Raw genomic sequence first — 22,794 nt, 5'->3', positions numbered from 1 at the left:
AATTGTTGTTGACATCCAAGAAACATGCATCAATTGTTGTTGACATCCAAGAAACATCCAGTAATTGTTTTTGACATCCAAGAAAACAACAAATAATTGACAAACGCTCGTAACCATCAAACAATCATCCAATAACCAGATGTCTACATTCAGCAATGTTGTTGAACTTATGTTGACATCCATTAAACAATGAGAAAAACCATGAAAAAACATCCTCAGTGAGAAAAAACCATGAAAAAACATCCTCAGTGAGAAAAACCATGAAAAAACATCCTCAGTGAGAAAAACCATGAAAAAACATCCTCATTGAGAAAAACCATTTAACATCAGGAGTAGTGACCCTCTCCCTACTAATGTTAACATATAGTATTGGCTATTGGGAAGTATAAAGACGTTTTCAGGGGGATTTTTTCTGTCAGGGGGGGGCGGGAGTGGGTAAGGGTTTATGTGAAAGGATCTTTCCATGAAGGAAGTTTTCATGGGGGAAGGGACATTGCTATGAAGGGGGCGCCGGATTTTCCAGCGTTATTTAAAAAAAAATCAGAAATTAAATTAAAAAAGCAAGTTTTTCAACTGAAAGTAAGGAGCAACATCAAAACAAAACGAACAGAAAATATTACGTATATGATTGGGTTCACCCGCTAGTCAATAGGTCGCTCTTTAAGCCAAAAATTTTTTAGTACTTTCATAAGAGCTATTTATTCTAATTAGCGGCCTTTGTGATTAAGGGGTCATTTTTAAAGAATTGGAACAGAATTCGAACTTTAGCTTAATGAGCAAGGTTTTGACTAGGAGGCGAACCTCCTAATATACGTATAAAAATATATGAATATAGAAGTTTGCTACGTAAGTAAATTCGTAAGTTACGTATATTTATTACTAATAAAAATGTTCGTAAATAAAATTAAACAACTTTCGAGAAAGCCATTTAACCAAATCGAAAATTTTGTTGTAATTATTCATATATGGTGAGCCAAAATCAAAACCTGCATTAATTCAAAAACGTTCAAAAATTAAATTAAAAAAAACAAGTTTTTTTCAACTAAAAGTAAGGAATAACATTAAAACTTAAAACGAACAGAAATTATTCCGTATATGAAAGGGGCTGTCCCCTCCTCAACGCCTCGCTCTTTACGCTAAAGTTCGACTTTCTCAAAACTTTTTTTTTTAACAATAAAAAACTTTAGCGTAAAGAGCGAGGCGTTGAGGAGGGGACAGCCCCTTTCATATACGGAATAATTTTTGTTCGTTTTAAGTTTTAACGTCGTTCCTTACTTTCAGTAAAAAAAACTGATTTTTTTTTATTTAATGGCATAAAGGAACAATCGTATTGCACAATACAATTAGCCGGATGGATCTTAAATTTTTCTCTTCTCCAGTTTCACCCCCGGGTGGGGCGTGGATTTTCAGTAGCTGGCTGAAACTCTGGCACGATAATACGAAAAACATCTGACGATAGGCAGGACCTTCCAAAAGTCATGAGCAACTCGTATCACCTGGCAGATAGTGTACTCAGGCCTAGTGCCGTATCCAATTTGCCGTTGATCAAGGGATTCCTTGATATTTTCATAGAGCCAGCTAAATAGAAAATCTTCAAAGATGAAACGAAAAGTTGGAAGTCTTCGAGATTAGTTGCAGGTCTTTAACTTGTGTCAGTTTTGGTATCTTTAGGATAGGAACGATATACGCCACCTTTAAATCGCTAGGGGAAGTTTCCTTCAACAAGGCACTGATTGAAAACAGCAGCAAGTGGTGTAGGTAGTTCCTTCGAACACTGGACAATGATTTTGGTGGGGACTTCGAAGGGACATGATGCCTTATTCTGATCCATCTTGGGAATCTTTTTCTCGACTTCTAGGGGAGTGATTATCCGGATTTTGTTCAGTGTTCCATTGAATTCGGGTCGTTGCTGAAGAGGTCAATGTTTAGAGCATATTTCGGCAAAGTAGGGGCTTATTTCGTCTGCTGACAAGGGTTTCGCCTCTTGATCAAGAACTTCGGAGTTCCGAGATTGACGACCGAGTAGTTTCTTGACTGTAGCGTGGAATTTCTTGGCACCTGTCTTCGAAGGTTGTTCAACTACTTTGGCTCCGTACTGACGGCAGGCGGCTCAATATTTGTTCACAACTAGATTCCGCAACTTCCTTGCCTCATTCTAGTACCCTCTGTCAAACCGTTGGTCACGTTCATTTATTATTCGTCTGATCCCATCCGTCATCCAGGGCTTGTCCAGGGCTTTTTCTGTTTTTCAGGAAAGCACTGTTGAAATCCTTCGAAAAGGTAGTCCAGAAGAATTTCAGTCATCTCGTTATTTCCCTCGAGTCTCAGCAACTCAGTCCAGTTCGCCAAGGAGAGGCATTTTCTGTTATTCGTGACACCCTCTTTGGTTATGGGACGGTATTTTCTAATCTCATATCCATTTTTTGGCTTGTAGCCATGTGGCACCAGGCAAATAATTAGATGGTCTCCTCTTCCCAGTGGATGCTGAGTTTTGGGCTCGTAAAAGTAATCGGCACAGTTAGTGAAGATACATTCGAGAGTCTTCTCTTTTTCTGGTGGGACAATTGACTATCTGTTTCAGGGATAGCGTTTCAGACTCCCACGATGACTTTATGTCATTAAAATCTCCAGCGATGATTATTGCAGTACAGGGGTATTTGCAGCGAATCCATTCCGCGCAGTTTTGGAGGTAAGAGAGTAACTCTTTACGGAACGGTCCATTTTTGGGCTAATAAACGACTCCGTATACAACGCACCCAAAGACTTTAGGTAGCCATTGAGGCCTAACCCATAGCCACTGGACTTCTAAAAATCTGTTCCTCGTGACTGGTATTTGCAGAATCCGAGATTTAATGGAAGATTTGCATAGAAAACCAACGCCTCCTCCATGATGGACAGGAGTTCCGTCAGTGTCACCCCGTGGTACCAGATGGAAGTCGTTCCCTTCGATTTCTATGAAATCTGCCGATGCCACCCATGTTTCAGTAATTGCTGCGATGTCAATATTATCACGGCGCACGAAGTGTTCGAGGTCCTCAGTCTTATTTCCGAGGGACTGGGCGTCGATGAGTGCCATGTTAGGAAAAGAACTGAAAATAAATTTTTTCTTCCAGGTTTGAGGAAAATCTTCACATTTAACTCGCACGCAGCCTCGAATGATTCTGCGTCCAAAATATTTTCTTTTGGTGGGCGCTGTTATTTTATTTTTTAGGTCAGTTTCTGGATTCCTGTTTGCTTGACCTTCCTTTTTAGAAATTACACCATCGTCTCAAGGATGGTGACCGGAGGCATTGTTAGTTGACCTGGGATCAGCCGATAAGTGTTCTTATGGTATCGAGAGTTGGGGTTTGTCGGTACTTGACGGAAGAGGTTTGGATGGTGGTGGTTGATTTTTGTCTTTTTTGTACCATAGCTGCGTCTTCCATTTGTTTTCTGTTGACTGCTGGTTGATTCTGGTATATTGCTCCGTTGTTTTTCCCTGTTTTTTGGTGGCGGACATTGTCTGTGGCTGAGGAACCATTCCTGTAGAAAGTGTAAGTTCGAAAACATTCCTATTGAAGTTATTGCGGTGGGTGATGATTCAGAGGATGTGTCGCGTTTTTTTGGTCCTGTGGTATCCACGTTAGGTTTGGCTGTTTGTGAAACTATTGATGGTGGGTGGTCGTAGATGCAACGATTTCCTTTATTGCAGCGGACTGTTGCAAACTTCTTGCATTATGGGGCATTATGTTTAGTGCATTTCTCTGATTTGGCACCTTCACTACCACCTAAGCTGGAGTGATACTCACTGATAGACGGATCTGCTGCTGAATGGGAATTCCAGCACTCGTTACCCCATCTACACTCCACAGTGTCCGTTTTTTAAAAAAAAGCAATCGTTTTCTGCCTTTTTCTGAGTTTCACTTGAAGAGTTGAGCGCAATGACTGATTGATCCTTCAGCCCTGAGTTTTGCCGAAGGCTGGCAAGGCTCAGCTGTCCTTGTAGTCGGGGCTATTTGATGAGCAGTAATTGGTCTTGTTTTTCTACCTTCTTCACTTATACTGACAAGGCACCGTACCTTGCGTACGACAACTGTCTCGTGGGGATCAGTCATAGTACTCGTACTCTTTTGTGTTGATAGGCTGACCGTCCGGCTTTTATGATGCAATCGGTTATCCTTGACAAGCATTTCGGTCACGTCCACGATTTGCTCTTTGTAAGCGGCGTTTGTAGCTGTTAGTTGAGCTGTCGCCGCCTTTTGTTCCATTATTATTCTGATGCTCAACTCTTGCTGAAAGGGCGTTGACCGTCGTGAACTCTAATGGTTCTTCCGCGTTGCAAGAGGTTTTGTTCCGGATGGAGTAATTGAAGTTGAACAGTGTAAGGACGTTCTCCTTGACATTCCGTTGCGGCTGACGCTTATGACCAGATGAAACGTCAAACAAGAGACTGTTACCCTCCGTTTCGGCCAGTTTACATGAGCAGGCTTGTAGCATCTAGTACGGCGTAGTCCCTGCGTCATCCCAAAGCATAGAACTTTTTGGTCCAGGAGAGGACTTTGGAGTGCTAGTCACATTGAAACTGAAGAGGTGAATGGTAATTTTGACTTCCTTAACGCTGCAAAAGGGGGTCGGTGGCTGTAGGACTTCCTTTTTCTATGGTTGAAAGAGGCTCGAGTCGCTGATACGATATACAGTGTCAGTAGATGCCTCTAGTCTCGCTGGCTAACAGAAAAGTTCAGCTGTAGAAATAATATCTCCTTCACTGATATTCGCTTCCTTCTCGTAATATGTGTCGAAACTAAGTCGATAATCAGGTACCTTGTTCCATCTGCGTCCATCATTTTGATCTTGGGAAGACTCGATAGATGGGATCTCCGTCAAAGACGGCGACAGTGCTACCTGTTCGCTCAAGATGCGACTGCTAGATGCCTCTGGTGTCGCCTCAGTAGAGTGTGACCCAGTGACATCCGATACTTTTTGTTTTTCTTGGCTTATGTGTAAGCATGCAGTTCCGTTTAGAGAAGTAAGATAGGACTTATCGTTTTTTGACCGTCCAGTTGAGGGTTCCTGTTGAAGCATGTCGTCGTAATTAGGAGTTTCTTGGGACTTAAAGGCTGGGGTGTTTGTTATCCGCATCCAATAGGCATACTCAGGTAAGTAGTACTGCTAGTAGAATGGACTTCAGTGCTGGTCTGTCTTATTGAACATCTGTTTCCTTTATAGTCAAAACGTGGAACGACTTCTTTATCAGTGTTAAAATTAAGGCAGATATGCTCATAATCATTTTGGAGACGCTCAAAATTCAAAATGCATCGTCGGAAAGTGCCAAACTCATTAAGAGAAGTAAGATAGGACTTATCATTTTTTGACCGTCCAGTTGAGGGTACCTGTTGAGGCATGTCGTTGCAAGTAGGAGTTTCTTGGGACTTAAAGGCTTGGGTGTTTGTTATCCGCATCCAATAGGCATACTCAGGTAAGTAGTACTGCTAGTAGAATGGACTTCAGTGCCGGTCTGTCTTATTGAACATCTGTTTCCTTTATAGTCAAAACGTGGAACGAATTTTTTATCAGTGTTAAAATTAAGGCAAATATGCTCATAATCATTTTAGAGACGCTCAAAATTCAAAATGCATCGTTGGAAAGTGCCAAACTCATTAAGAGAAGTAAGATAGGACTTATCGTTTTTTGACCGGTTGAATGGTTCAGCATAGTTGAATGGTCTAATATCTACTTCTTTCGAGATAACATGACCCCCCAGCCCCTGCAAAAAGGTCTTTAAGTTATGAAATTTTCCCATTGCTTACGTAAGGTGTAACTGGGAAGTATGCATACTTTTTTGGTTTGGGAAGAGGGTGAATTTTTTGCTTGGGGGATTTTCCATGTTTTTTTTTCAATGGAGAAGGAAGTTTCTAGGGGGCAAACTTGTCAAATGAAATTCTACATTGGGAAAATTTGCCAGAATTCCTATACAAAATTCTTTTTATTTGTCTTACTTTCTCTTTGTCGACTCAATTTTCCATGTGGAAGTGTTAATGGTAATTGTCCGGGGTATATTTTCACCGGCACTGACTTTTCTAGAGGTACTTTTCGTGGAGAGGGAGCCGGATTTCCATATATTATTTAAAAAAGATCAGAAATCAAATAAAAACAAGTTTTTCAAATGAAAGTAAGGAACAACATTAGAACTTAAAACGAAAAGACATTATTACTCATATCATAGGTGGGGTTGCCCCCTTCTCACTACCTCCCTCTTCAAGCTAACGTTTGATTGTTGTCACAATCCTTTAAGAACGAGTACTGAAATAAAGCGTCACTTAGTTAGAACAAGTAAGATCCTATCCCCAAATCCTACCCAGCAGCTGCAATCACTTTTTGGAGTACCTCTTCTGTTGCATTTCAGGGGGATACTTGCTACATCGTGTACCTAGACCTAGTTTCCAAGACTTAACATATATTTTCTTGTTTTTATAAGAGATATTTTGTTTATTCAAACATTGTTTATTAAAATATTTTATTCAATTTGTTTATTCAAATATCTTCCGTAAAGTATTTTCTAGATATTCTTGTTTGCGAATGACGCCCCCTCCAAGAAAGACCCCCACAAAGATTTTACAAAATATCTCCCTTTTTCAGACATTTCCTGGAGCCTCATCTTTGAAACTTGTCCAGACTACGCATGGCCAAGTTTAACCGGTTTTTAATATTTGTCTTTCAAAGTTCCATCTTCACTGACAAGCTTACCCCGGAAAGGGGATTTTTGGAGGCTTACTCACCGTATGATGTGCCTGAGTCTTGTTTATAAGGAGCGCTAGCACTTTTTTCTTGTTCCTATTCTATTTTTTTGTTTCTACAGGACAGCAAGCTGTTTATACGTACATATTGTACTGGTGGTAAGCTGCGGGTGTCACCACTTATTGGTGTACAAATGGTGTTTCACCACTTACTGGAGGGGCAGCCTCGCTGGTACCAAATATTGTAATGGAATGCCCACGCTTACCACTACTATTCCGTAAATATAGATTATGTTAATACCCAATTTACGGTATACCCTGCTCCAGGGTATGATAACGTGATCGAATGGTCAAAAGAACAAACTCTGGGCCAAGGGTGCACCCAACCTAGGTCACGACTAAAATCTCTAGCTATCTCCCCGGAGGGTAAACGCGCCCTGTTGATATAATAAATGACGGTATGTCTCGCAACTCTTTTCCTACCCTGTCTGGGTTCCTGGAAAAATAGTCTGCACAGCTGTAGAAAATAGCTTACCTGTACAAACAATCTCCCAAAAGGTCACTCGACAAAACACAGATATATCAACTCTGAAAAAAAAAACAGACTCCCTAAACGGGTCTCAATGTAGACTAACTACTAAAACACCTGTTCTATACAACGAGCTTTGCATAGGGGTGGACCTTCGCTTGGCCCTGGCCAATCCTCTAAATCAACATTAAAATCCCTGGCTACTTTTGCGTAATTTTGCCTTTCAATGGCCCAGACCCGGAAGAACAAAATATAGTTTACTTATTTCGAAAGAATCTTGCTTAGCAACGAGAGTTCAACTTATTATTTAAAATTATCTTGTAGGCAAATATTATTACAGAAAAGAAAATTGGTCATTTATATGAAAAGAAAAGAAACAAGGGGTGGAGCCACTACACCTCCCCCCGTATTATAAATGACCACCTATGCACCACGCTGGTCCACCCTAAAAACAAAACACTGAGCTTCAATTTTACAAAATCCCTTTGTCATCTTTCTTCCACCAGTGCCTGTGCTTCCATCGCTTGGCTCTGGATCTGTCGTCATTCACACATCTCTACTGTAGAACCACCATAGTCTCTATCGTATGACATCCGCATTAGGGTTTAAAAATTGAAGTCCCCAAGATTCGCAGAACATAATCGTGCTCAGCACAATCAAAAATACAACTTTTCTCACTCTCACGAATTTACATTTGAGAGGAGCAGAGATTCAGTTTCTGGCACATTCGACGATGCCAGCCATCATAAAAAATTGAATAAACTAGCCTCTTAATTTCCATCGGTGGAAACAACACCACATCTCACATAAAATGTAAATTGGCCCTTGGCATAATTCGAAATAATCCAAGGCCGAAATTACGCTAGCCAGTGAAAACGATAGGGGTACAGGAAAATCAGGTAGGAATCTCAACGAACTATTCGTAAATTTCTTTTGGGTTTCCTCCCCTGAAATAGTCGAGTGAAGAACATTCTTTGATGCCAACCAAAGATGAAATTTTAATACGTGACTCAAGGAATCAGGTTTGCAGGAAATTATCGTCGACTCCCATGAAGAGTAAAAACTGTGAATAGAGTTACTGGACAAGGGTTTGGGTGACATATGAAGTGACTGGGAGAGAGTATCCACTAAGGACTCCTGGTCAGGGCGGCAAAATCTCGGTAACAGGTCCATTGAGCGAATCGTCCATCATTTATTGTTCTCCAAGGGGGCTCCTCCCCCGCAAGCGAGACCAAATCTCCCTTTAAGTTCATAGGACTAATCTCAGATTCCTTCCCAAGTTTTTCCAATCCAACCCGACAATTAACATCTCCAAACATTTTCCCACCCGGTTGCAAGTCGTTTAACTCTATTTTGTGATCATTTTGATTTATTAACCCTGGGTCTTGGACATCTAGGTCCCCCCTAAGATTAATCTAATCTATGTTAGCTAGGCATAGCCCAGCTAATTTTTTGTTGGTTGCCACTGCAGGCTGAATCCGCAAAATCTGCCTCTTTTCTGCATTTCTTTTTTCTTTATCACTTTTCTCTACTTTTTTAATCGCACAAATAAATCATCATTAAATTTTAATTGGACTCCAGTGTCTACTATCTTTGACTGCATTTCTTGATTGAAGCTCCGTTTAATATTTATTTTCTGTCTCTTTGTTTTCTTTTCTTATGTAGTAGCATTAAAAAAATCATATCTAAATGAAAATTGAATTCTTAAATTCTAATTTCGCTTTGCATCTTTTTCCTCTCTTTTTGTTTTCTTTACTTTTACCGCAAAAACGAGCAATTCGTCATTAAACGGAATTGAATTCCGACACTTGGTTTTTCATATTGTGCTAAAAGTTCTCTAACTTTACGAGAAAAAGCGCGTACATTAAATTTCGTCTTAGGTTTTTTGGTATAATTAGTGCTTCATTTTGGCATGTATTTGTCAACGTCTCATATTCGGTATAAGTGTTCTGAAGTTTTCTGCTTTCTGAAATATCTTCCGAAAGATCAAATTAGTGCGTTTTATATTCAATATTATGTTGCCTCCCTACTTCTGCATCTCCAACCGTTAAATTAGTCGCTTTTAAAAATTGGAGATTTTCGATATCCCCAAAATCTCCTCCTACTAAAATATCCTCTGCTAGAGTAGGTACTAAGCCTACTTTTATCGTTTTTATCTGGACTGTACCGTCCTTCTTTGCAATTTCTATTCTAATCCAAGCAGACGGGCATTGGTGCTTACCTGCATAATAACATAATGTTGTAATATTATTTTTGTGATCTATTTCTGTCTGTTTAATTAAGTCTATTCGCACAAAAGTTTGCTCTCTCCCTGAGTCAATTACCATTTCGGTAAATTTTCCGTTTAATTTTCCTTCTATTTTATGTGATCTCACAAACTCGTCAATGTTTCCTTTATTATGGGCTATAGCCCAATTTTTTCTTTTGTAGGTAACTTTCTCATCTCTATTATGGCAATTTGTAGAAAAAGGCCCCGTGGAATCAAATTTTACAGGATTATCAACATTTTGAACTGGAGTATCAAGGATTTCGTCTTTTTGACAGGGTGGCTCAGCCTCCCATTTTTTTGGGCCAGTTCACCTCCCTTCGTAGTCAACGAAGTTGCATTTTTCCGTCTTACTATATTCCGTCTTACTATTTGATGTCTGGTAATTTTAATTTTCTCGCGATTGTTTCTTAGACAAATTGTTATGGCTATCCAACAGCCTATTGGTGAGATTTTAGTTGTGATAAAATCCCAGTTTCTGGAATTCCCCAGCGGACTTCTATTACACCTATCATGGTTCTATTAAACTCTTGGTGATATCTTATTTCACCTCCATATTTGCCCCCAGGGAATAACTTACAACGCCTGCCTCCAGGTCCTTGGGACTTTTGTCGACCCCGGAATTTTTGTTATATGATCTTTCAACTATTTTTGATAAAATGGCTACCTCAAAATTTTTATCGCATGTATTCGGGGAAAAAATTGCGTGGGGGGGGGCTAGTTGCCCTGCGATCACTTTTAACTCTTAGAAAGGGCACTAGAACTCTCGATTTCGAATTGAATTAGTCCCCTTTGAAGTTTATACTTCGACCCCTTCCATATGAAGTGCCTATGGAAAAATAAAATAATAAATAATAATGAAACATTTAAGCCGTATGGCCTTTGCTAAAGGCAACGCTATAGCGTTTCCTCTGATATTCCTTCTAAATTTATCTTTTACATTGGCGTACACTCCTTTTCCACTTCTAACCTTACATTTTTCACCTTTACGTATATTCCAACACCAAGCAATATTGTTCAAAAGGTTTTCTTTTATTAATTCCAAGCAGTTTCTTTCTTCACGATATTCCTCCTAAATCAGGTTTTTTACGTTTGTGCACAGTCCTTTACAACTCCTAACCCTACTTTTTTTTGGCTTTACGTATATTTCAACACCAAGCAATAATATTCAAAAGGCTTTATTTTATTAATTCCAAACAAGTTCTTCTTTCTTGATAGTTCTCCCAAATACAGTTTTTCACATTGGAATACACATCTTCTTTCACTCCCTACCTTACCTTGTTCGATTTCACGTATTTACAAACACCAACCCATACTAATGAAAAGGTTTTATTCCATCAATTCCAAGCAAATTCTCTTTTCTTGATATTCCTCCTAAAAATAGTTTTCAACATAAGCGTACACTCCTTTTTTCACTCCCAAGCTTCCTTTTTTGACTTTACATATATTACAACACCAAGCAACACTATTCAAAAGGATTAATTTATCAATTCCAAACAACTTCTTTTTTCACTATATTCCTCCTGAATCCAGTTTTTTTTACATTAGCGTAAATTCCTTTTTCTCTCCCAGACTTACTTTTTGGCTTTACATACTATTGGAGTGGTAACCCCAACGGTTCTGTAAATATCGGTATGTCAGTACCAAATTTACATTATACCCTGCCCCAGGGTATAACAACGTGATCGAGCGGTTAAGTGGCCCAAATTCTAAAGCCAAGGGTGTACCCAACCCGGGTCACCACTAAGAATCTCTAACTATCTCCTTGGAGGTAACGAACCCCCCCTTTGAATATAATAATGACGGTATCTCATAACTCTGTTCCTACCCTGTCTGGTTTCCTGGAAAAATAGTACACATTTGTAGAAAATATCTTACTTGTAATTTTCCAAAGGTCACACACATATAACAAAAAAAGAATAGGCTTCCCCAGAGGGGTCTCAATGTAGACTACTAAATAATATTTAACACTAAAGGGATCTTGGCACTTGGGGTGTAGCCCAGTGTGACGCGTGCCAATCAAATGACTCAAGTCCCTTAATTGAATTTGCCAGACACATACTTTCAGAATCAATGACTTGAATTTTAGCAAGCCCATGCGATGACTCGTACTGAACTATAATCCAAGCAATTAACTTTCTCTTGCAAAATAGTTGCCTTGACGACGAATTTAACATACGATCAAAAATTATCTTAGTGGCAAATGTAATTACAGAAAAGAAAACAAGTCATTTATCTGAAAAGAAAAGAAATAAGGGGTGGAGCCCCAACACCTCCCCCTGTAAGATAAATAACCACCCATGCGCCACGCTGATCCACCCTTACAAATATGACACTTAACTTCATCTTTACAAAATCCCTTTGTCTTCTTTCTTCCACCATTGCCTCTACTTCCACCTCTGCGCTCAGGATCTGTCGTCATCCACACGTCTCTACTGTAGAACCAACCTGGTCTCTATCGTATGGCATCCACATTTTGTTTTGAAAATTGAAGTCCCCGAGATTCACAGGACATGATCGTGCTCAGCACAATCAAAAATACGAATTTCCATTGGAGAGGCTTTCCATTGGCTCTCCATTGGAGAGAATTTCCATTGGCTCTCACGAATTTACATTGGAGAGGAGCTGAGAATCAGTTTCTGGCACAATCGATGATGCCAGCCATCATGAAAAATTGGCCGCACTAGCCTCTTAATTTCCATCTGTGGAAACAACCCCACATCTCAATTAAACAGTACATTGCCCCTTGGCATAATTCTAAAAAATCTAAGGCCAAAAATGCAAAGGCCTGTAAAAACAATAAGGGTACAGGGAAGTCAGCTAAAAGTCTGAGCGAATCACTAACCAGTTCACTCTGGGTTCTCTCCCCTGAGATAACCAAATGAAGAATGTGTGTTGATGCTAATTGAAGATGAAATTTAGATACATCTCCCAGTGAATGCAATTTGCCGGAAATAATTGTCGATTCCAATGAAGAGTAAAAACTATGAATAGGGTTACTGAACAAAGGTTTGGGTGAAATATTAAGTTACTATGAGAGAGTATCCCCCAAGGACTCCAGATCAGAGAGGCAAAATCTCGGTAAAGGGATCACAACTTGTCCTCCAGTTGTGCATTGAGGAAAAGGGCTATCTTTCACGACTTCCCGCAGGGGATCTTCCCCAAGAGATTCAACTCCCTCATAAAGGATCGAAATCTCTTTTGGGTTGATAATACTAATCTCAGATTCCTTTCCAAGTTTTTCCAATCCAATCCGACATTCAATATCTCCCGACTTTTCCCCAGCTCGTTGTAGGTTGCTCATCTCTATTTTGCAATCATCTTGTTTAGTTCCCCATGGGTCTTGGACCTCTTTGTCCGCCCTATTATTTATGTTATCAAAGCACAGCCCATCCAACTTTTTATTTTTCGCCACTGCAGGCTGAATCAGGGATTTTTTTTTCTTTTTTTTTGTTTCTTCTTTTCCACAGATAGCTTGGCACTGGAACATCGTAGAGAGTTGTTCAATGGCTCGTTTTAAAGGACATTAATTGGGTTAAAAATCTGTTGTAACTAAAATAAATTATTTCAAAGAGAGAATAAATTTTTCAATTAAAAACTGCATTTTTGATGTCTTTTTATACTGCAGTCTTTCCAAAGATATTTGATTTTTGTACATTAAAACGGCATATTTTTTTTTCTTTCTTTTCCACGGATAGCTTGGCAGTGGAGCATCGTAGAGAGTTGTTCAATGGATCATTTTAAAGAATCCGGGTTGCAGCGGTAGCTAGCAACCTAGTAAGAGACGATCACGTCCAATATTAAGAAATATAAAAACCCATAGTTCCTAAAAAAAAGGAGTCAGATCAAAACAAAAAGTACACCATTAGAACCGCCTTGTCCGAAAACCCTGTATAGGAAACTTTCTGTCTCTTGGCTTGAACAGCAAGGGAAATATACTGGCTTGAAAATCAAGAAAAGTGGCAGCTACTACAACATTCTTCCTAAACGGCATATTTTTTTTCTTTTTTGTTTTTTTCTTTCTTGTTTTCCACAGATAGCTTGGAAGTGGAACATCGTAGAGAGTTGTTTAATGGCTCATTTTAAAGGCAATTAATTGGGTTAAAAAAATTTTGTAACTAAAATAAAGTATTTCTAAGAGAGAATAAATTTTTCCACTAAAAACTGCATTTTTGATGTCTTTTCATACTGCAGTCTTTTCAAAGATATATGATTTTTGTACATAAATCATAATCGTATACCAGCGGTAAGATTTGAACCCGCGCCTCCGAAGAGACTGGTGGCTAACACCAGCGCCTTGGACCACTCGGTCACGCTGCCTCTCATTAAAGAAGAAAAGGCCGTAGGCTTTTTCCTGTTTGTAATCATTACATTAAAAGACAATCAATAGAATTATAATAAAGAACGACCTCTTGCCTATACTAAATTTTATACGCCACTTAATTATAGTATAGGTTAGTAATTCCGCATCCGGGTTGCAGCGGTAGCTAGCAACCTAGTAAGGGACGTTCACGTCCAATGTTAAGAAATATAAAAACCCATAGTTCCTAAAAAAAATAGTCAGATCAAAACAAAAAATACACCATTAGAACCGCCTTGTCCAAAACCCCTGTAAAGGAAACTTTCTGTCCCTTGGCTTGAACAGCAAGGGATTACAATAAATTTATAAAAAGTACCAATATAGTTCATCATAAATGGTGTTTGTCAATATGGTTTTATTTTATCAAAATTTATTTGTTCTCCGGGTTCCAGCGGTAGCTAGCAACCTAGTAAGAGACGATCACGTCCAATGTTAAGAAATATAAAAACCTATAACTCAAGTCGAACTAAAACTCAAGTCAGACCAAAACAAAAATTACACGATTAGAACCGCCTTGTCCGAAACCCCTGTATAGGTAACTTTCTGTCCCTTGGCTTGAACAGCAAGGGAAATATATTGGCTTGAAAATCAAGAAAAGTGGCAGCTACTACCAAATTCTGCCTAAACTGCATATTTTTTTTCTTTCTTTTCCACGAATAGCTTGGCATTGGAACATCGTAGAGAGTTGTTTAATGGCTCATTTTAAATTATAATAAAGAACGAACTCTAGCTCAAATCAACTTAAATATTTTATATAAATCTTATATAGTAAAGGACGAATTCAAGCCCAAAGGAACTAAACCCTGTGTTTCATTCATATAATCTTCATTATTTTAGCTAGGGGGTAACTAAAACGAGTTTCTTTTTTAAAGTAAAGATCGAATTGTAAAGCCTATAATAAATGAATATTACTAGGAGACTAAAAGTTTGTAATGAAACCTTACTTTCCTAGAAACCGGCATTATCCATTTATAATTAACAAAAAATATATATACTTCATTATAAATGTCGACTATGTAAGTTTTATTGGATATAGCTAAGACCTAGTAAAGAAAAAACTCCGATACTTAGTAATTAAAAGCTAAGATAATAAAAGTATTTTTTTTTAAATTAAGTACAAAAGAACGTAGATGTGACAATTTCCTGATGTGAATAAAATGAGTTATAAAATGTGTATTAGAAAAATGTAGTTTTTCGTAAGAAATAGATTTTATTTTTAAAATTATTTTTTTATTAAGACATCGTTTTTTTTAGTTTTTTTTTAACCTCTATTTGGTAGGCATTGATGTCCTTATCCATGTCAAAATCCCAAACCCAACCATGATGTCCATCATTTTCAATTTTTAAACGTTTTGATTCTCACTGTCCATGTTAATTTTTATTGATTCGCTCACATGCTCGGTGTCGCATGTCTTCTAACCGCGTGTGTCTTTGCTGTTCATTTTCATTTTTGACCTACTCACATGCTCGGTCTCGCATGTCTTCTAACCAAGTGTCTTTGCTCTTTGGTTTCATTTTTGATAAGCCACCGCTATTCTTCTAACCGCGTGTCCATTCACTCTATTACTATTACGGGTTCTCATATGATTAATCAAGTTTCTATTTGGAATTGATTAACTTTGTATGTACTCCACGTTTTTCTTCATTTTGAATTATCATATGCTGAAGCATAAGCTTTTTATATTTTCTTGTAATGGCGCAGTTTTAAATGGCTAAATTAATTTTTTTAATAACATCACAAGGAAAAGGTTCAATGCATTTGTCAAAAAAATTTGAAAAAAAAATTAAAATACTTATTGAAATCACTAGGTTACATCTGCTGAGATTTTCTAATTACGGTCAAGGTTTTTAATTTCAAAGTTAAAAATAACTTTGAAATTAAAAACCTTGACTGTAATTAGAAAATCTAAGCAGATGTAATCTAGTGATGACCTAGTGATGACCTAGCGTTGCCTCTGATAGGATCTTGAAGTCTCTAGAGTACGGTTCTCTAATGCGCTGAATTGGATAGTGCGATTTTCACTAAGATTCTTTGTCTTTTAGTGGGTATTAAAGCCTATAAAGTCATAGCTGTAGCAGTAGCTGCTACCTAGTGAAGAGCGAGCCACAGTCAGTGGGTACCGAGAGTTTAGAAACGCTTTTTGAAAAAAAAACTTTTCCAATGAGAAAATCTTTGCACTTAAAGATGATTCACGAATTACAACCATTATTACATAAAAAACAAGTTTTTCCAACTGAAACTAAGGAGCAAGCCTTATTAAATGACTAAGCAATTTAAAATTACAAGGAAAGGATGATTAGTGGGCGACCCACCTTATAGGCGGAAAAATATATGTGCTTAATAAAGGTTTCAATAAAATTGATTTATTCATTTATCTTAGAACCTGCCGTATGTTTTTTGCTATGACTGTTTATTTAATTTCTGTTTAGAATTTCATTTATTCTTTAATAGTAATTTCTGGTCATTTTAGGGTTGAGTTATTGTAGGTTTCAACTTCTTCTGATCCTAAGTTTAATATATCCTTTACTTTTCTTTAAAAAACTTTCTTTTTCGCAAAGTTTTTTTTCTAATTAATCTACAAGTATGTGGAATTTTGTTTTTTTGTCAGAAGAAAAATCACAGACGCGTGTATATTTTTTTTTTTCACGGGTGATAGTAGGAACCCATTATTGACTCCGAGACGAACAACAGAGGGCGCCCTTAACATACAGGACGAACAAGATTCAGCCAATCAGAGGCCTAGGATCCCTGGACGAACAAGATCACGTACCTCTTTTTGGACCTGTTTTATGGTTACATTGTTTGTTGGTTATATGGTTTGAAGTTGTTTCTTAGTTCTATTCTGTTTGTTGATGGTTAAATGGTTTGATGGTTATATGGTTTGTTGTTGCTTCATAGTTCTGTTTGTTGGTCAACTTGTTTGATGTTTCTAAGCCTAATGGACACAGACAGAAGTTTACATCATTGCCAATGTTTCTAAGCCTAATGTTTACAGACAGAAGTTTACATCATTGTCAGATAAGAGCGTCTAAAGGAAACAAGATCAAGTGTCTCTTTCTAGGCCAATCATAGGAGTCGGAAACACGAACAGGACAAAATCATTGACACCTATTTCTAGGTTAATGGACTTACGTAAGGTTTCTCTTACATCGCAAAAGGATGCCGAAACAAAGGAACATTCAGAAATTACTTTTAGGGGATTATTTGGGCGAAACAAATTAATCGATATTTTAGGGATTTTCTTGGGTGAAACAGTTTGAAACAATTTAGAGGATGATTTGGGGTGAAGGTCTGTGCTCATTATGATATACAAGCACACCATATTGGATTAGTGAGATGATTACGAGTATGAACCATCAATGACTCTAACCACAATGGACCTCAACCTCCAGGGGCCACCTTTCCCCAACCCCGAAGACCCCTTCCCACCATTCCAATTTTTTTTTAGAACACCCCCCAATTTTCAATTTAGAGGGTCAATTTAAGAGGTAAAAATGTATAAGAAAAAACTTAGCAGAATGTCAACATTGACCTCATCTTTCAAGATCTAGATAAGCGGATAATATGAACATCCAATTCTGTTACTTATTACCTTACATTATCAAACATGGCATTTAGAATGTTAACCTATTTTTTTTTTTTAAGTCCAACCCCACCCCCATCCCCTGGGGCCAAAATATGTTTCCTCATTATAACTATTTCTATTTACGAACCTTAGCACATCAGCTATTCATACAAACATCCATCAATAAAATCCAATATTAAAAGAACTAATACTTTAAATTTAAGACACAGCGAAAACATCCTTTTCCAAAAACATTTTTGACCGTTCTGCTAAAATTCTTGGCTAGAAACAGCTTGCAGACGTTCACGAAACGTTGAATCTTTCTTTGTTCTCTATAGACCGGCATGTGAAACAATATTGCTTATTTCCACCAGAATTGAGTGTATTATGAGCGATATCTAATAATGACAAAAATTTATATCATTTTCTTAGGATTGAAACAAAGCTCATTTCAAATTAGCTAGTGAAAATATTAAACAGTTTAGGTGACTTACGAAACATTGATATTTTTAGGGGGGTGGGGAGTGATTCAAGGGCTCATTGGGTACATTCTAATGTCCTTCTTTTTAAAAATTAGCTAGTGGAAGTTTTACGATCTATAGATTATTCAGTTTTATCTTATTGCTCTTTTTTTGGTTTAATGGAGTTTACATTTCTTTGAAAACAGGGATTTTGACTTAGGACGCTAAACTTTTATAGTTTTAGGGGCTAACCGCACTTTTACTTTGTTTTAAAATTTAGTAAACTGCAAATTTATGCTTTAACTTAGAAAAGCATAACGCTTTCAAGAATTACAAATGTTAATTTATACTTGTTTTAAGGTTGAATAGGTTATATACTTTGTTTTCTGTTTGTTTTTGGTCCATTTTATTTATCAATATTGATTTGTGGAACTCTTATCATATATGAATTATTTGGTTTTAATTAACTAGTCTTTTTGGTTTAAGGGCGCTCTTTGTATTTCTTTGAGAAACTAGGATTTTGTGTTATGACGCTAAACTTCTATAGTTTTAGAGGCTATCCGTATTTTTACTTTGTTTTGATATTAATTAAATTACAAATTTTTGCTTGACCGTGAAAAGACCTTTATCCGTCGATCGCCGATAATGCTAATGGATATTGTTCTTTTGTGTTTGTCAGTTATTTAATGCGTTTTATCGTCGGTTTGGTTTATATCCATTTATCAGAGGTGAGTATAAAGAGCTATACGATCTACGTATTATTTTGTTTTATTTTATTGCCCTTTTTTGGTTTAATGGAGTTCTGTACTTTAGTTTGAAAAACTGATAGGTTTAGTTTAAAGTATTAGTTTGGAGTCTTAGCTTAGGGTTTTAGTTACGAGTTATAGTTTATTTTTAGTTTACAGTTTTAGTTCAGAGTTAAAGTTTGGTTATAGTTGGAGTTTTAGTTTAGTTTTAGTTAAGAGTTTTAGTTTAGAGGTCTAATTTAAAGTTTTGGTTAACAGTTTTAATTAAGAGTTATAGTTTAGAGTTTTAGTTAAGTGTTTTAGTTTAGTTTTAGTTTAGTTTAGAGTTTTATTTTAGTTTTACTTAAGAGTTTTAGTTAGAGCTTTAGTTTAGTTTTAGTTTAGAGTTTTAGTTTAGAGTTATAGTTTTGTTATAGTTGGAGTTTTAGTTTAGTTTTACTTAAGAGTTTTAGTTTAGAGTTTTAATTTAAAGTTTTTGTTAACAGTTTTAGTTAAGAGTTTTAGTTTTGGGTTTTAATTTGAAGTTTTAGTTTAGTTTAGCTTTGTTTAGAGTTTTAATTTAGTTTTAGTTAAGAGTTTTAGTTAGATTTGTTGTTTGGTTTTTGTCAAGGGTTATAATTTAGAGCTTTAGTTTAGTTTTAGTTTAGTTTTAGTTTAGCGTTTTTTTTTTAATTTGGAGTTTTAGTTAGAGTTATAGTTTAGTTTTAGTTTAGAGTTTGATTTAAGAGTTTTAGTTTAGAGTTTTAGTTTAGTTTAGCTTTAGTTTTGAGTTTTAGTTTAGTTTTAATTTAGAGTTTCAATTTAGATTTTTAGTTAAGTTTAGTTTTGTTTTAGTTTTAGTTAGGAATTTAGTTTAGATTTTTAGTTTAGAATTTTAGTTTAGATTTTTAGTTTAGAATTTTAGTTTAGAATTTTAGTATAGAGTTTTTGTTTAGTTTTCGTTTAGAGTTTTATTACAGAATTTTTGTTTAGTTTTCGTTTAGAGTTTTAATATAAAATTTTAGTTTAGTTAAGAGTTATAGTTTAGAGCATTAATTTAGAGTTTTCATTTAGATTTTTAGTTTAGAGTTATAGTTTAGACTTTTTAGTTTAGAGTTTCAGTTTAGAAAATTAGTTTTATATATATGGCAAAAAAATAAAATGTTTCGAATAAATCATATTAGCATATTCTAGGACCACTGGGTCAATTCTATAACGACCCCTGTGTTTCAGGAGTCGTTCTTAAAGAATTGGGATATAATTCGAACTTTAGCGTAAAAAGCTAGGTGTTAAGGAGGGGACATTAGATATACATAGATGACAGTACACAATTGAAACATCAAATACAAAATTCTACACCTATGCACGGAAATACCAAAACCATAGGTTTTGGTACTAAAACCTACCATATCTCTAACTGCTACCATAACTCTAAACTTTTTGGGGAAGTTGAGCCAGTTAGAAACTTTTTCTACGAAGTGATGGTGTTTTTTTCTAAGAATAAGTTGTTTCCCCAATCTTTCATGACTACATTGGGGGAGGGGTGGTAATTTATTTCTTTTAATTAATGGGTGTCAATTCCCATTTCTTATCCTTTTTGTTTACACGTACAGTAATATAGTATTTTAAAGTACTCCCCAGAAAAGTAAGTAAAGGTTTCGAATTATAACTTGGTAATGAAATGATACTATGAGTTCACCGGTGAGAATTTCATGAAAATTCAATTGCTTCTTTTGGTTGATTCCCTCCAGCTCGTTTTGCCATAAGAATTAGTTTTGAGCAAATTCATTTATTCGGGTAACTTCAAACTTAATAATCTCACACTTTAAAAATCTATATAAAAATTTTATTCATATTTGGTTGCTTAATTTCCAATGTGGCGTATTACGATGTTAATGGACTTTATATCTTTTGCCAAGTTCCTTTTACAGTTATGAAAACATGAATTAAAAGATAATATATTTTTGTTTCGCAATTTTAAATAATTATGCCTTAAATCTTTACTCTGATAGTCAATCATAAAACTTTGTCCTGAAATTTGAGTATTGCTCAACTCGCCAAAAACACTAGCGGTACTTTACTAGGACTACATTTTTGCGCAATATCAATTTTATCCAGATTTCCTCATTTCACTTATCCCTATTGGACCGTTTATTTGCTCATCATAGAAAGGCAGTGTGGTCTTTGAAAAAAAATACCTAATTGAAGGTATTACTCCAAAATACATCCACATTTATGGCATTGAAAAAAGATGGCATACCATTTAGACGCTAATAACATATTTTTTGAAAGGGCTAACCTTATGAGTGCCTCCACTCCTCGGCTTTTGCATTCACAAGGGTAAATTTCATTTTTAAGTGGACAAAGATCTTCCCGTAGCAGCATCCCATCAGTTGAGGAGGCAATTACCCTGACAAATAGAAGAAATGGCTTTCAAATTGTTCTCCCTTTCATTTTTTTTTCATGCACAATGATTTAAAGGAAATATTAATAGGTTTTGAATCATGAGATATGTAGCTGACTTCCTGATACAGATTTTACTTGGGTGCTGGAACGGGCAGCAACTGAAAACATAAAAACAGACAAACAAATCAAGGAAAAACGAAAACAAAACATGATCGAAAACCCGTGATGTGTTTGATGAGTCACCAGGCAACATTATACTTGACAGCCCAACAGTAATCAGAGGCAATGCTCTAGCGTTGCCCATAGTTAAGGCCACACAGCTCAAATGTTCTATTATTACTATTATTAATTAAAACAACTTTTTCCACAAAATAAGTTTTTCAAAGAAAGATAAAGAGCTCCATTAAACCAAAAATTAGCAAAATTAAAATTAAATAATGTACCAAGCGTGAAATTACCACAAATCAGCATCGATAAATGAATAAAACTCAAAACGAACAAAAATTACAATAAATAACCAAGTCAAACTCAAATCGAGCAGAAATTAACCTTTGTAGGGCTCAAAACCCCTATGGCTTCCCATGGCCAGAACATAATTTGCACTTAACTTAAAAAATATAAATTTTTTTACTTTTATAACTTTAATAACTAAAATAACATTAAAATTTTGATTACTAAATATCAGTATATGTATATTAACCTGACAATGCAGATTCGTTCGTATTTTTTTCAGTAAAGTGCAAATTATGCTCTAGCCTTGGGAAGGCATAGAGCTGTTGAGCCCTACTCTTGTTAATTTCTTCTTGTTTTGAGTTTGACTGTGTTATTTGTTGTAATTGCTGTTCGTTTTGGGTTTCATTTATATATCTATGCTGATTTTTAGTAGTTTCACACTTGGTAGATTATTTTATTTTATTTTGACTCATTTTTGGTTTAATGGAGTTCTTTACTTTTCTTTGAAAAGCTTATTTTGTGTAAAAAATGTTTTTAATTAATTTATATTCGTTTTATATTGACACAGTCTTTCAGGGAAAAAGAAAATAATACTGTAAATATTTTCATTTTTTTAATACTTTATAGTTTTGCCTGCTATTTGTATGCTGGAGAAAAATTTCCAGCAATTTTTAAAAAACATAGACGCTTTTAAAAATCTGGACACAAACATTAGTGTTTAATTTAGTTTTATACCTCCTCTAGTTGACCTGAAATAAAAAACTTGATACCATTCGCAAAAAAAAATCTTTTTACTTTCTTTGATAGCTTGGATACACTTAATCTTAAGGAAACATTTATTTTTTTAACATAATAGGCTAATGGGAGGGTGGGCATGGGAAGGGGAATAGTTGCCTTCCAATCACTTTTGACTATTAAGAAGTGCGTTAGCTCTTTCCATTTTGGATCGAATGAGCCTTTTTTTAAGTTGCTAAGACAACTCCTTCGATACGAAATAACCTGGTCTAAACAAGAAAAAAGAAAACAATATATATTGTAACCAAATCGATCTTTCCAATCACTTCCAATCACTTCAAACTTCAAAAATCAAGCCTTCCAATCACTTTCAACTATTAAAAGGGCACTATCCCTTTCAATTTCTAATTGAATGAGCCCTTTTTGAGTTTCTACGACAACGCTTTCTATAAACACCTTAAATGTCCCCAAGGCACAAATTACAACTCTTGCCCTGAGGGCTGTGAGGGGGTTGTCGTCCTCAAATACCTAGCTTGCAGAACTTTCAACTATGTTAAACAAAATGGCTATCTCAAAATTT

This window comes from Artemia sp. Qi Xiang Cuo, chromosome 14, assembly GCF_049724085.1.
Source record: "Artemia sp. Qi Xiang Cuo chromosome 14, ASM4972408v1, whole genome shotgun sequence".
Classification (NCBI taxonomy): domain Eukaryota; kingdom Metazoa; phylum Arthropoda; class Branchiopoda; order Anostraca; family Artemiidae; genus Artemia; species Artemia sp. Qi Xiang Cuo.
This window is presented reverse-complemented; position numbering follows the sequence as displayed.